Below are 14590 nucleotides of genomic sequence, written 5' to 3' on the forward strand. Positions count from 1 at the left end.
AATATTTCTTTCACTTCCTGAATAGATGATCTCAAAACCTACTGGAAACTATGCAAGTTTTTATTGCCATGCTTGCTTGTGGATTTATGTGCTATATTTTCAGTAATAATCTTGCAAACAGCATTTCCTTACTAAAATGCAAGTACCAAGGAACCACGGATAATGTTGCAGCAATGTTGTGTTTTGTATAAAATTATATCTTCAGACACCCTTAATGATTAATAAAAGAAAACCCTCTAGCCTGAAAACTCAGCATTAAACTATGAATGTTTTTGTAGGCTACTGCTGGTTTTATATCAATTGGTTCATGATAAGAATAGGTGCTTAAAAATAAGAATAAATAGTATTGGCCCAAGATCATACTAGCACTGTAGGTAATCTTATCCTTCTGTTGATATCTGCCTTCTTTAGAGCGAAGATTTATACTTATTATGAAGCCACGCATATTTTGACACAGATTTAACATATTATGTGATAAATTCAGAACCCTCTTCCATGCATTCAATCAGATAAGATCAAGAAAAACAAATGGTAATATCAATTGAGACCACAAAAAACACTGTCCATTCTCCCCTTCTGTGTTCTGGCAGAGCATCATAACAGACGGTTGTATGTGAAGACATGTTTCTCATTGTGTTGGTTATGAGTCATCCATTAAATAAGCCCATTGAAGGATGCTTGTTTTTTAATTGAAACATTGGTAGTGGGAGGTTTACTCATCTCTAGTCCATATTACTGTGTAAGCTTAAAAAAGCAGAAAAGCTTAGTGTGTGTATATATACATATATACATATATCACCCACAAACCACAACACCCAAGCACTATAATTTATGTCTTCTATTCTGTAGGAGTTTGTTACTTAGAAAATTCACAAAATTCTGTTTCTACAAAGAAAGAGCTATACTTACTTGGATTTATGATTAGTTAATTTTACAAAATATTATAATTGATATTCAGTCAGGAATGTTTAATAGTTGAATCTCTGAATGAGAGGAAAAAGGAGAAAAATGAAAGCCAATGAAAGTATTGCAGTTGTGATTACATTTCTTACAAAATTAATTATCTTAGTGAAAAGCAATATGTACAGATGTTTCTAACAGGTAACATTAAATAAATATCACAAAAAAATTACTATCCCCATGGAACTACAGCCTTAAAAATGTGGTTCTCTTCCAGCAGTGGAAAACAGAAGTCTGCCCATGGTTTTAACAGATTTCAGCTATTCAACTGCCTTTGGGCCATATATTTTAAGTGCCTAAAGATGTAGAAGATACATATGGGATTTACAGAAGTGACTTCATAAAATTCAGTGGGAAGCAGATACTGCTGTCTAAATTGCCTTTAAATAATTCTGTTAAACATCTGACCATATTGTCAAAGCACCTAAATAGATCTTCCCTTAGTAAACCCACTGCTTGGTCTTCAGGATTGCTGGACAACGTGTCTAGTTGTTATAGAACTTTTTGTCTAAAAATCACACCGGCTTTGAGATGTTATGAACCAATGGGTCATTAGGAAACATTACTTGAAGTAACTAAAAAGTACAGAGTGTCTTGCAACCTGGAAGTCATTTTCCATTCAAGTCTCTCAAATTCAAAACTAGAATGTTTTCAAATTTTGAATATATAGCCTGCATTGTACAAAATGAAGTCTTCATTCAGCTTCACTACTTCTAAATAAAATATAATTTACAATTATAAATTACATTATATTTTTTCATCACTTTCTTATGATCAAGTTAAACCAAATGATGCTCCAGGGAAAAACAAAAAAAAAGAAAAAAGAAAAGGTGAGACTAACACACATCTCTGAGAGGACAATTTACTTCTGGATACCTTAATTCAGATTCAATTTACAAGCTAATAAGAAAATTACTTTATTATTATTTGGCTTGTCTTTTCGAGAGACAAGTACGTACTAAGCCATCTTTCTCATCAGGCTCTGCCCTGGAAGCGTTGATCGGCTGATGGAACATTTGCAATGAGAACGGCTTCTGCATTCCTCACTCCCTGCTGCAAGGGCTAGAGACCCATCACTCACCTCTTTACTTCGCACTTCAAAGTCTCCCTGAGATCATAAAATGATACTGTAAAATGGGAAGCAAGTAAGGGCATGTGCTCCTATCAGATTTAATGTAGCAGAAGGGACTTTATTTTCCCCATTAACAATGTCCTCTGCCTTGGGTTACATGACTCAGCAGTGGCCAATTGCATTGGGACTTTGTCTCCAGCCGCTGAAAACTTGCTTGAGAGCTGGATGTCTAAAGCCAGGCTAAATGCTGCTGAAACAGCATCGGCCTGTACACGGTCACTCAAAGTCTACACCTCAGGCTACAATGGTGTTAAAAAAAAAATAAAATAAAATAAAAAATCAAGGACTGCTTGCAAGACCAGTAAAATAGACACGTAGTAATAAATCGTGATTAACAATCTTACTAACTTTCAAAGTCACCTACCCATCAAATTTTGATAAAAGAGATCAAATTTGCTACAGGGAGTTGAAGTTAAGAGCAAAAGGCAGCAGAAAAGAGTTTGGAACTCAGTAAAGGTGGATTTTTAAGCCTTTTTAAAAAATCTTGTTTAAAAGATGTTTTAGGTTTATAAAAGTAGATTCTAAAAGGCATACCCTTCAGGTAAGCTAGTTATAATGTATGGCTTTCCCTTCTAAGGGTTTTCTTGCTCTTGGAGAAAGGGAGAGAAGTAATTTCTAATGCTCTCTGACACTCCAGAAGAAAGCGCTAACATTGAAAGTTAGGTTCTGATCCTACACATTCATCCAAAAAGCCTCATTTTTTTCCACTCATCTTTCTCAGCCATAGATACTTCTGGCTGCAACAAATGGAATTTCTGCTTCCAAATAAGTTGATGGCCATCATCTGATGAAAAGATCACTATATAGATTTAAGGAAATGTTTCAGGCTTTGTGTGCTAACTAAATTAAGTAATTCCAACAAAAAAATACTGCCAGGAAGTAGTGATTCTATTAGTTTATAAAACCAAATCTGATAAAGTTTTGCTGTCATAGGTAAAAACTCTGCTGTCAAACCTTCCCATGATCAAGAAAAAGATACCTGCTGTAAAAATGGGAATAATAGGAATGTTTCAAATAAAAGATCTTAAAACAAGTTATTATGCACCAGAGTACTGGAGAAGTCTCCATGTATCTCCTATCTACTGATATACATAAACAGCCTTGTTATTTACCTCAATCTCATGATGACATAATTGCAGCAAGAATTTAGTAAATCTCTAGATAGATAACGCTCATCTGGAGCCCATTAATGAGCTTCATTAGTAACGTGGCAACTTTTTAGCATGTAAGAGATGGGTGATATTTAATTTCCACATCCAAATACCCTTAAACATTTAGAAACATGTATTAATTAAAATATTTTTGAAACCTGAAGGCATTCAAATTATTGTAATTAGTTTTCAGGATACCTGAAGACACAACAGTGTTCTAGATTTAAGAGTGAAAGACTCCTGTGTTCAGGACATCATATCTTACATGTAAAATATTCTAATGAGTTTGTTCCTTTAATATAGTAGCATTATGTATGCTATTTGAAGGTCAAAACCCATGAATTATCAAAACTGGATATTTCTCGCACTGATAAATAAGTTTATGTACAATATTTACTCAAATTCCCGCTTCACTAGGCTATAAGTCAGGCTACTAAGCTCAAAAAAGCTGTTTTGTCTGGGAGCAAAGCAGAAGGTTTTAAGCTTGTTTGCAGTAAATGGAAACAGGAGTTTTGGGAACTGACTTCCATATGATATATTGGGGTTGATCCATATTCTCAAAAGGGAAACATGTCAACAGGCTTCGCATCGGGCCATAAACTACTAAACTTCTTAACAACCGTATTTCCTGGAAAAATATTTGTATTATTATGCTAATAAGTTTGCAAATGAGTTCCTCTACTACACTGTGTTGAAGCTGAGAACATTGAGAAAATGAGGACCTTTTCTACAAGTTTTAAAAAATAATATTTTTCCACTTACTACTTTCTTTGTGATGCATTATGGAAATACTTTTTATATTTGAAGGCTGAACTTCTAGTCCAAAAATACACGCCATTAAAAAAATTTTCACCTGCCTATCTGGATTTCTTCTTCTCTCCCTCCTTGCTCTTTCCCTCCTCTTAAGAATTTGGGATTCAACTCTATAAAAACAGTAAACAGTAAGTATTTATCTTGCCACTTTCTGCATTAACTCTAAAAGAAAAGTGAGAATCAGATCACATATTAAATCCCTTCTTTATTAAGCAGAATATTAGTCTCTTAGTCTTTTATTAGGATTTGGTTCGCTGATTACCCTTTCTAAAATGCAAAATCCAAAACCTCAAACTTTTCTTAAAACCTTTTCCCAGTTTCCTGCTTTCTCTTGAAAAAGCAATACTAAATGGTTCATTACTTGATAAGTATTTCATAGTAGTTTGTAAGTATGCTCATAACCACAAAAAAAGCTGTAGACAGATTTTTTTATTTAAGTTACCTTTTCCCATTGCTAGAAAAATTCAGGAGTACTTAGCTTGTGTATACCACCCTCTTGAAGCAGTTTGCTCCGAGATCTTCACATTATGACTGAATTTCTGAAGACATTGAGTTAAGCTAAAACACCTTTCTGACAGTATCTAGATGTTCTCTAAAAAACCAGACAATTTTAGCTTTCAGTTTGGACATTTCAAAGCAGAAGACATTTCTGGTAATTCTGGTGATGACATTATTGAGTTCCAAAGTAAAAGCAGTGCTAACACCCAGTGCTTGCTTTCTTACCCTAATGAATTGCCTCATAGGCAGGATAGTCATTGTTTCAGGAAGCGGGAAAAGCGAGATTTTTTTTTTTTTAGGAGAATTTGTTTATGTTGCAAAGGCTCCTAAATTCTAAGCATTCGCGGACTTGAGGTGTTCTTTTAAAAAGGAAAAGTCAATCTGATTTTCCAAGTGTACTTTTGTCCCATTAACACAGTTTTAGCATTTAAAATCTCTCTCATTTCCCTCAAGAATAAAATTTCAGTACCTAAACTGTGTTTTCCGAAAAAGCTGACAAATCTGTCACTTGCAAGAAGCAAGGAAAAACTCTAAGCCTGAGATACTGAAACTGTGGGGAAAAAAAAAAAAAAAAAAATCAGTTAACTTTAATACATACAAGTATGTTCACCTGTACAGCACATAAATGTATCAGTGTGCTGAAAGAAATACTGTCTTTATAGGGACTGAAGTACATGTGATGCATAGATGTAACTGTAGACAACTACTACTAACTATATATCAAAAAGGTCATACATTTTTCTTTTAGTCCACCTGCAACATTCTTTTAGTTTTGATCATAGTTTTATGCACTATCAGATCTATTCCAAGATATCCGATTTTCTTCCTCAGTCATCACTGGCAATATTCAAGAAATATAGGTATTTTACACGCTAATCATCATCTGAATAACTGGAAAGATTAGGGGAAAAACACACACCATCCCCACCCCCCTCATTCTTTTGGTAGAGTTGTACTGAAAAAGACAAGGCAGTTCCTAAAAGGATTCCACAGATCCCAAGCCAAGTTGTCATCGTATCATATTTCTAGTGTAGATCACCCAATGATTTTCTTGAACTGCATTTAAGCTCCATGTTTAATGTTTCATTAAACTGGATGATTGGTGCCGTGATCCTGGAAAAATTTTAAAGACCCGTTCCTTATTGGAAAAAATAGAGATGTTATAAGATTTAGAAGAAGTAGAAGGAACAGAAAAGCTTACTAAAAACAATTGTATTAGATTATTTAAGTGTTGCTAGCAAGATAATCACAGAATTGAGACATTGCTTGCTGAATGACATTACAGCATTTTAGGAACAATACAAAGACAGTTTCAGGTTTAGATGGGGCAAGTTTTGCAGAGCAGGAGAAAATTGCACATAACGGTAGCATACACTGAATAGCTCCTAGAAAGGAGGAATATACGACCATTTTTTTGTTAGGGTTCTTTTTGGAGACTTCTGCATAAAAACAGGTATCTGCTAAAAATAAAATTACTTTGCTCACTGTATACAACTCAGCTATGTTCACAGATGCTGATGTTGACTGACCCAGTCACAAGTTCAAGCTGCCAAAAATTTCAAGTGGGACTTCCAACCTAACATGCATGAATCACACTCTGCAAAACCAAAATCAATGTACAAAAGGTACCTCAGAGAACAGGAGTACTATATAGGTGTTATCCTTTCATACCTTGCTGATTTGCACAGGGGTCAGATCTCATGACAGTTCTCATAAATTTTGTAAATAATGCATAAATTATACAACAAGATAATAACCAGACTTCAAACCACAGTTCATGCTTTGCATTAGAGAAGGGATGAGCTGTCTTTCATTAACAAATTCCTGAACAAAAACCGCAATTCTAGAAAAGTTGTTATACTTCATCATCTATTTCTCAGCTATTGAATACCAGGTATCTTGTAATGTGCCAAGAATAGTTGCTTTTGAATACTGATTGGTCCTTTTAATCTTTGGTTGTCATCTATATCTGCATGAGTCGGAATCTGTAACATCATCTAGCAAGAAATCATCTATCACACCTTAAGTCATCGTCCTTTCAAAGGAAAGACTCATTTAAAGGCTCCTGCTCAGTCAGTAGTTACACAACTCTTAAATTTAAGGGCATGGATATCCTTTCCTTAGGAAAAGATATTCTGTACTTCAGAGAGCAAAGTCTACAGACTACATAGCACTTCTATACATAGCCATATTTTTTTTATCTGGCTAGGACCAGCACAGGTAAGTTATAATATTTGGTGTGAGTTCTTGAAATACAGTAGAATTCTGAAATCAATTTTGAGGAACATGGAATTTTCTGGCCTTGAAACAAAGGCTTTATTGCCAAGGGTGTCAAGAGAAACACATACATTAAAACGATCTGCATTTCAGTTGGTTATATAACATCCCTCTTACCCAATTGTTAAAATAAAAACAAACTGCAAAATTCAGCATAAAGCAATTAGAGACCAACATAATTTTCTTCCTGTCACAACCATCTTTATATCGTTACTGACTTTGGATCAAAATTAAACACATTTGTATATAATGAATGCACATCAAAACTTCAGTTTGATCATGGTTCAGATGGAATCTTCTCAAAATAAGTACTAAAATCTTCAGACTCCATTCAAATTTAAGAAAATAAATAATAAAATCAGACCTTTAATAAGCAAAAGTTACTCACGTAACTATGTTCAGATAAAAGTAAAAATAAGCTGGGAAGTTCAAGGAAGAGTTGAGTCACATAACTGGTTGGATTCACATTCAGTTGAATAAACATCTGTATAAATAGTATTTGCTCAGATAAAAATATTTTAGTAAAATACAGCACAGAGTAAAGGCTGGGCATAAAGATGTTCTTGAATAGTACTCTAGAATTAGGTAAATCAGGCTTCTGGTGTACCACAAAAAAGTAAACTTCAAGACCAGCAGCTGCCCTGCTAGGAATTTCAAGTGCCTCCAGAACATCTGGTCAGCAATAATCACACAGAATGGCCATGTAAATCTCAATTGGTCCAATGAGCTAAAGATGTCAAACCCTACTTTCTTTGTTACTTACAAAAAGGGAATTCATTACATGGTGGATAAAAGGAATGAGATAACATGCCCAAGATTTCCACAGTTGTGGAAATACATAATGGCCATAAAAGATACAGTAACTTTGATAATGGTATGGAACACACATTTTATTAAGGCAATTTTAAAGCAATAATGCCTCTCCTTTTACAGAATTTACAAGTGGAATTCCACAAGATTTGCCACTGTATTCATAACCAAACTGTTAAACTTTACAGACTGCTATTGCAATAAAAGACTTTTGTAAATGCTTTAATAAGACAATATTACTACTAATACAATTAATCAGGGCTATGAACCAAAACCAAATTAATAAAAAAAAAAAAAAAATCAGTGATGCCTTAATACTCATGATCAATATATTTAGTTTCTCTTGTTTTTCTCCAAAGCATTGTGCCTATGAATTATGGGGCAGAAGCAGCTCAAAATAGGATCACTAACAATATTTTCAAGAAAAAAACCTGATTCTCAGACATATTATCTTAATTGGTTATTGCAGTCATTTAATATGATGCATAACATAAGAATTCAGCTGATTGTTAAAGTAGTCTTAAAGTTTAGGTAACTACACATGCCATTGCAGACAGTTGTGTAATATAGCCTCCTTCCAGTAGATGGAGATAGGAAAACAAACGAAATTGATGTACAGCAATCAACTCCTGTTCAACTTTTGTTGACCTTTCATTCTTTTGTTAGGTACCTGCATCTGTCAAAACCATTCCAAAGCCCAGCTAGATCAGTGCTTTCTTTTATTAACATTGCTTCTAAGAATACTTTCCCTTAGGTACTCGGAGTACATTCAATACTAATGCTTCTGAAACTGCATTGTGATAGGGCACTCTGGGCTCATTGCTACTCTGTCATTATTACATCCCATTGCCCTCCTCTCCCATTTTCATCTATAATTCCACATTCTCTCTCATACTCTGTGACATAGACTATTGTTATTTCCTATTTTTCACAAAAAAAGTGTCAAATGCCGATTACATAATTGTATCGCTTTCTGTCATTTCACGTAACTTGTGCAGACTGTCAGCAGCAATCTGAGTGATGTGGATCAGAGGGATGTGGAGGAAGGTTAAGTTTCAAACACAGTAAGAGTTTCACTGATGACAGGACTAACTTTAGAAGACTGAACCCCAATCACACCTTTCCTCCCACTACTAGATAGGTTTTGTGTTACACATTGAGAAGATTTGGATTGTTTCCTTACTTTCTGGTAAACACTACTAATGCTGCAACATAAAACATGAAGAACACAGAGCACAGAAGCAAAACGCAAGAACAGAAATTCCAGCTAGATATATAGGAATAAAAATTCACGGGAAGATGGGCCAAACATTGGAACAGACTACCGAGAGAGGGTGTGAAATTCCATCCTTGGAAATATTCAAAACTGAGGTGGATTTAACCTTAAGCAAATTAATCTGACTTTGGAGCTGGATCCAGTCTTTGAGCAGGGGGCTAGAACAGATGACCTCTAGACATCCCTTTCAACTTAAATTATTTTATGATTTTACAAAAATATATTGCTCTCTTTCTTATCTCAGATATATCAAAAGTGTAAATATAATGATATTAGCAGAAAGAAAAAGTAAAGAGACTTAGTATTTTTTTAGGACATAAACGGAAATAATCAGAACAAAGAGAACCAAGGTCTCAAGGTATTTTACTTGGGAAGAAATGTTAGTAAAACTAAAATGTTTTTGTGTGTTGATAAAATGTTGTCAGGCAATGATAACCTGAATTATTTGGTAGTCTTTGGTTGCTGAAACTGACAGACGTTCAACAATACTCCCACAGAAAGAATTTTTGACTGGAATTTAGCTGTTAAATCTGATGTTGATTTTGAAAATACATTATTGAGGAAAGCTGGCAATTCCCATGAGATATTTGATTAATAATTTTCAAAGCTTCAATAGATATATGTTACCCTGTCAATAAAGGCTGTCATGCAGTAGCACCACAAGCTCCAATTGTAATACTTACTGTACAAACTAAGATTATCAACAGACCCTCTGCAAGCTATATAATCTAAAACAGTGAGGCAGACACATAAGAGAAAGGATGGAAGAGGAAGGCAGAATCATCATTACCCTTGACTAGGAAAAGAAAAAGGTTTTTTTAAAGTGTATTGACACTGAAATCCAGAAAAGAACAGAAATTCTCTGCAAAACTTCCACTTTATTGCAGCCTTCCAAGAGGGTTTTCCTGATCTGTGCCAAGACATGGCAAGTGGCCACTCTCTCCAGAGCTGCTGTTGGAAGGACAGAAGCCCAAAGGCTTAGATCACATTCCTCTATTTAGCAGACTGTGCCTGCTGAGGACTTGCGTCAGAAAAGCTGCAGAAGCCTACAGACATTCCTCATAGGAAGAAGCCTGAGGTTCTCTGCAGCTGAGACAAAACTTAACAGTTTTCTCGGAGTATTTATTTTGACCAACAGATTTCAATATGAAATTTTATTATCATCAGAATTTTTCCATTTGTCTGTTGCTATAATTTGTCCTTCATAGAAAGTTGTACACAGAAACAAATTTCAGCAAGATCTGGGTCTTTATGAGACTGTCTCATCTTGTCAGCTGTAGTCTTCTCGTGAGGCGAGATTTATATATGGTAGCTCTCTCATGTATCAGTATTCTTGCATTTATGCGAGTTTGAACATATGTGCTTGAAGGTTCACATTAAAAAAATATTATAATTAGAATAGTACATGCAAATAAGGACGCTACAAATAATTTCAGATTTTGTGGTAGCTAAGCTAAACCAGAAGTAGCTGAGGCTTCAAAGAAGTAACGTCATGAGTTTGCCGAGAGACACTGCATTTGGCTGGTGTATAAAGGTGGACAGAACTCACCGAATACAATGAAAGCTGGCAAGAGTCAGGGAATCTAAAATTTCTGCTGTAGCATTTTTCACACACTATTTTTAAAGCAAAGGTTACCTGGGAAAATAAGTTTAGAGTTTGGTGACAGAGATTTCTATTCACTTAAACTTTGGGTAAAAATTATGCAAAAAAATAAGCACAGTAATGCACTGTACAGATAGCGGAATTGCCTTCTCTGTGGAAGATTTATTGGACAGAAGCTGTTCTTTATCCAATCTAGCTCCCATACATGTCATAGAGCAAAAACAGTTTTACAGTCTTATCGGTTCAGAAATTATACACAACAGTTTTCATCCACTGATGATTAGTTTCATTCACTGATCGCAAGGCATTTCAAAAGGAATCAGTATCCTTCTCCCCATATACTCAAGCACTCAGACTTTAGAAAGCTGAATTTATCTCAGGACCTTAAGGCCCTGGTGACCCAACACACTGACTCAACTGAGAGAAATAGCATCTTATTATCTACAACCGTAATGTTTGCATAAAGAAATCATGTTTAAGATTCAATTAGAAATACCAATACTATCAGAAAGAAAGGCCTGACATGTCTACATGGGAATAGTGTGCTTACGAAATAATATAAGCATTAAGCAAGATTTTTTTTAAATGCTGTGAATGCTTTTGTGAAAAATGGAGAAAAGGTAGCTATAAAAATTGGGAAAAACAAAAGTATACATTACAGCAAAAGAAAAAGAAATTAGTATATTCACAGAAGCCTGCATGCAGAAAAGAGGACACTGATCCAGAAATAATTATACTGGGAAATAGGATAAAGAGGATAAAAATAGCTGCCATTAAAATGTTATTTTTCCTCCAGTTGTCCTATAACATAGTGGGTTTTGTCCACTGTCTAAACTATTTTGTCTCATATAGTACATGTATTAATACATAAATGAAAAGACAGTAGAGTTGATTGTTTATATATTTATATGGATAGAAATATATTACCTACTATATACAAGAACTAACGAATACAAAGCTGCCAAAATAGCGGAGGAAATGGAAACCTTTGAGGTGAACCCAATATATACATTCAGATGGATTTAATTCTAAGTTGATGGGCTGTTTTACTACTATCAAGTTTGAATAAGGCTATGGAAAGTAAAATAACCCATGATGAGGAGGAAGGAGACGAATGTACTGGGAACAGACAGGCACCATCGCATGAAACTGTAGATTTGAAAGCAAGCATTCTAGGAAATCTGCTAAACTATAGCCTCACTTGATTGGAAAATACAAAATACAATGTCCATGCTTATACTACAACTGCTCCATAAACAAATTAACACTGTGCAGCCTGTGGATAAAAGCACATGGGTGCGTGTTGTTGTTGCAAGTAGACATACGCATTATATTTGTCTTACTGCATTACCGTGACGTAATGCAACTGCTCACTTAAAATTTCTTTCTCCAAGGTTCAAAGTAAAGTAGCAACTCAACTCTTTCAGTCACTGTGTACCTGAGGTCTAGACCTTTTCTGCATGGAAGGGTTCACTGCCAACTCTTCATGCTGTTCAGCAAAACCAAGAACTCTGTTACATCTCTCCCTCCGTTAGTCTATACATAGGAACCAATGTTCGGGATCGGATTTCACAATCCTTGCCCATGTTTCTTTATTTGCAAGAGTCTTGATGATTATAATAGAAGATGAGAGAGTTGACTAAGTGATATAAAAAGGGTTGGAATATTGGTCCAGAATATCATCTACATATGAAGAACTATCAAAAATTTGCTTTAATCCAGTTCTTGACACTGTGTTTATTTATGTATCTGTTTAAATGCTGGAAGGAACAGTTTTTCATTAAGATAGAAGTGCTAGCAACTTGAGAAGCCGCTGAGTATTATTTCTATTATAATAAAATTATAATAGAATATATTTCATTTTTCACCATCTATCATGTCAAAGAACATCTGGCAAGTATTTGAAGCAAACAATTTCTCTATTTTCTCTTTCTCTCTGTGTATTTCATTTCAGCCCCAGCCAGATCCCCTTTCTAGTAAAGGCTATAAATATCTAGAAAGCACTTATTCTAATTACTGTTTCTATATCTTATAACCAGTGACAAATTACTGATTCTAAGATGCTCATCTAAGAACTATGATTTTATCCATTGCAAAAATAGTAGTATAGCATAGATATACAATACCATAAATATATGAAGATAAAAAAGTCTGCAATAAATCACAATTTTGAATGCCATTGTAAAAGAGGTGCAAACGATTCAAAATTTTAAAGATTAAAATACTAATAGATTTTAAGAATTTTCTGTGAAATGCATAATAATTTGTTTTAGGCTAAATATGTAGCAAATACATGAGCAATCAAATAATCTTTTTGATTCCCATAAGTTTCTATAATTCTGAATGAAATTTTTGCAGTAAACTTGCACCTTGAACGTATCTTTTTTATGCAGGATTTCATTGGAAGAGGATGTTTATTATATTTACTGAAAATAATTTACATGTTTCTGTTGTTTGTTGGGTTTTGTTCTTGTTGTTTGGGTTTCTTTTGTTGCTGGATTTTTGTTTGTTTCGGGCTTGTTTGTTTGTTTTTTCTCCCCATCGCAGCTCACACTGTTCTCTTGGTTGGGTTTTTAAAAATATTTACAAGGAAATAATGCTTATATTTTATGCCAGGAGAAGCTGCAAAAATAGATATAAATCCGTGTCCTAAAAATGTATTATATTAGGCTTCATTTGAAGCCTTCAAATACATGTGTCAACTGACTGAGATATCTAGCTTCTGTTTATAGTAAGGCATTTAAGGGCAATCATTACAGAAGTATAGAGCAAAGTGATTAAAAGTGATCTTCTTTAAGAGGCCTAACAACATTTGTTCGAAAATAAATAAATGCAGTGCCTTGGACATAGAGATATAGTGATTTAACTGCAACACAAGAAAGAGCATATAGATTTTTGTAGTATGAACAATTAATAACTTAGTGAATTCATTTGATAGTGTGAAACGTTTGCAAACAGGTGAGTAGAAAAGTTGAATATAAGATATCTCAGAAGAAGATTTACAAAGACAAGCTACATTTTTCAAGATGTTTAGAAGGTTAAACTTTTACAGCACTGTAACTTCCATGATGCTCCAATGTAAGATTGATGTAAAATAACAAGTACATTTCAAAACTACTACAATTCATATGCAGGTTAAGTAAATATAAAGGTTGAGAGAGAAAAAGCTGCTAGCTCCACAGGTACAATATGTGGTAACTATCGTTTGTATTGTTCCTAATAGGTCAGTTAAGTCGAGACTAAAACATTTTTCTTATTCTTTTTACTAATACAGAGCTTTAAACATACATCTTAGTGGTCCTATAATGCAACCATGTAATCTTTCCTAATAACTTCAAGAAACTGTTGAGAACGAGCCTAATTAAGGAACACTTAACCGGCTTATCTTTATCTAAGCAGTCAACAAGAGGGAAAGATTCACATGTCAGAAGGGGTATTTTAGGCAAGCATAAAAAATAATCTCCAACATGGGATGTGGTAAAAGAAATTGCAATACTCTGCAACAAAGCAAAATCAGGAGAAACCTTTAAGGATTAGCACATAATCTACAATGAATGATTGGAGAAATCTTACTACTTCTCCCCCCACCCCCTTTTTTTTTTTTTTTTTTTTTTCCCCCCGGGTCGGGGAGAGCAGCAGGGGAGGAGGGAAAGGAAGGGAAAATACTGATAGTTATAATTACACAGAAATTATTTGCAACACTAGAATGCACAATTAAATATTTTCTCTTCATATATTTATCTCAATAGATTTCCTATAAATGGTGCTCTATAGTATGCAATATTTAAAAGGTGGTTTAACTTGTGACTCAAGCAACTTACACGAGATCCTTGCTTTCTGCTTAACTGAGTATGCCGCTAATAGTGCATTCTTAAGTGTACAAAAATACAAGCACATGACTTTGGAACTCATGCATTTAAGTTATGTATTTCAATTATGTAGCTGTTTCTGAGAGGATATATAAAACAGAAACGAACATATATTAATTTTACTAAAATGCTTAGGTAAGAATCCACAGGGAAGTGACATAAATCCAAACTGATCACAGTAAAGGAGTATGAGCTATAGCA

The sequence above is a fragment of the Caloenas nicobarica genome, chromosome 13, assembly GCF_036013445.1.
Source record: "Caloenas nicobarica isolate bCalNic1 chromosome 13, bCalNic1.hap1, whole genome shotgun sequence".
Taxonomy (NCBI): Eukaryota; Metazoa; Chordata; class Aves; order Columbiformes; family Columbidae; genus Caloenas; species Caloenas nicobarica.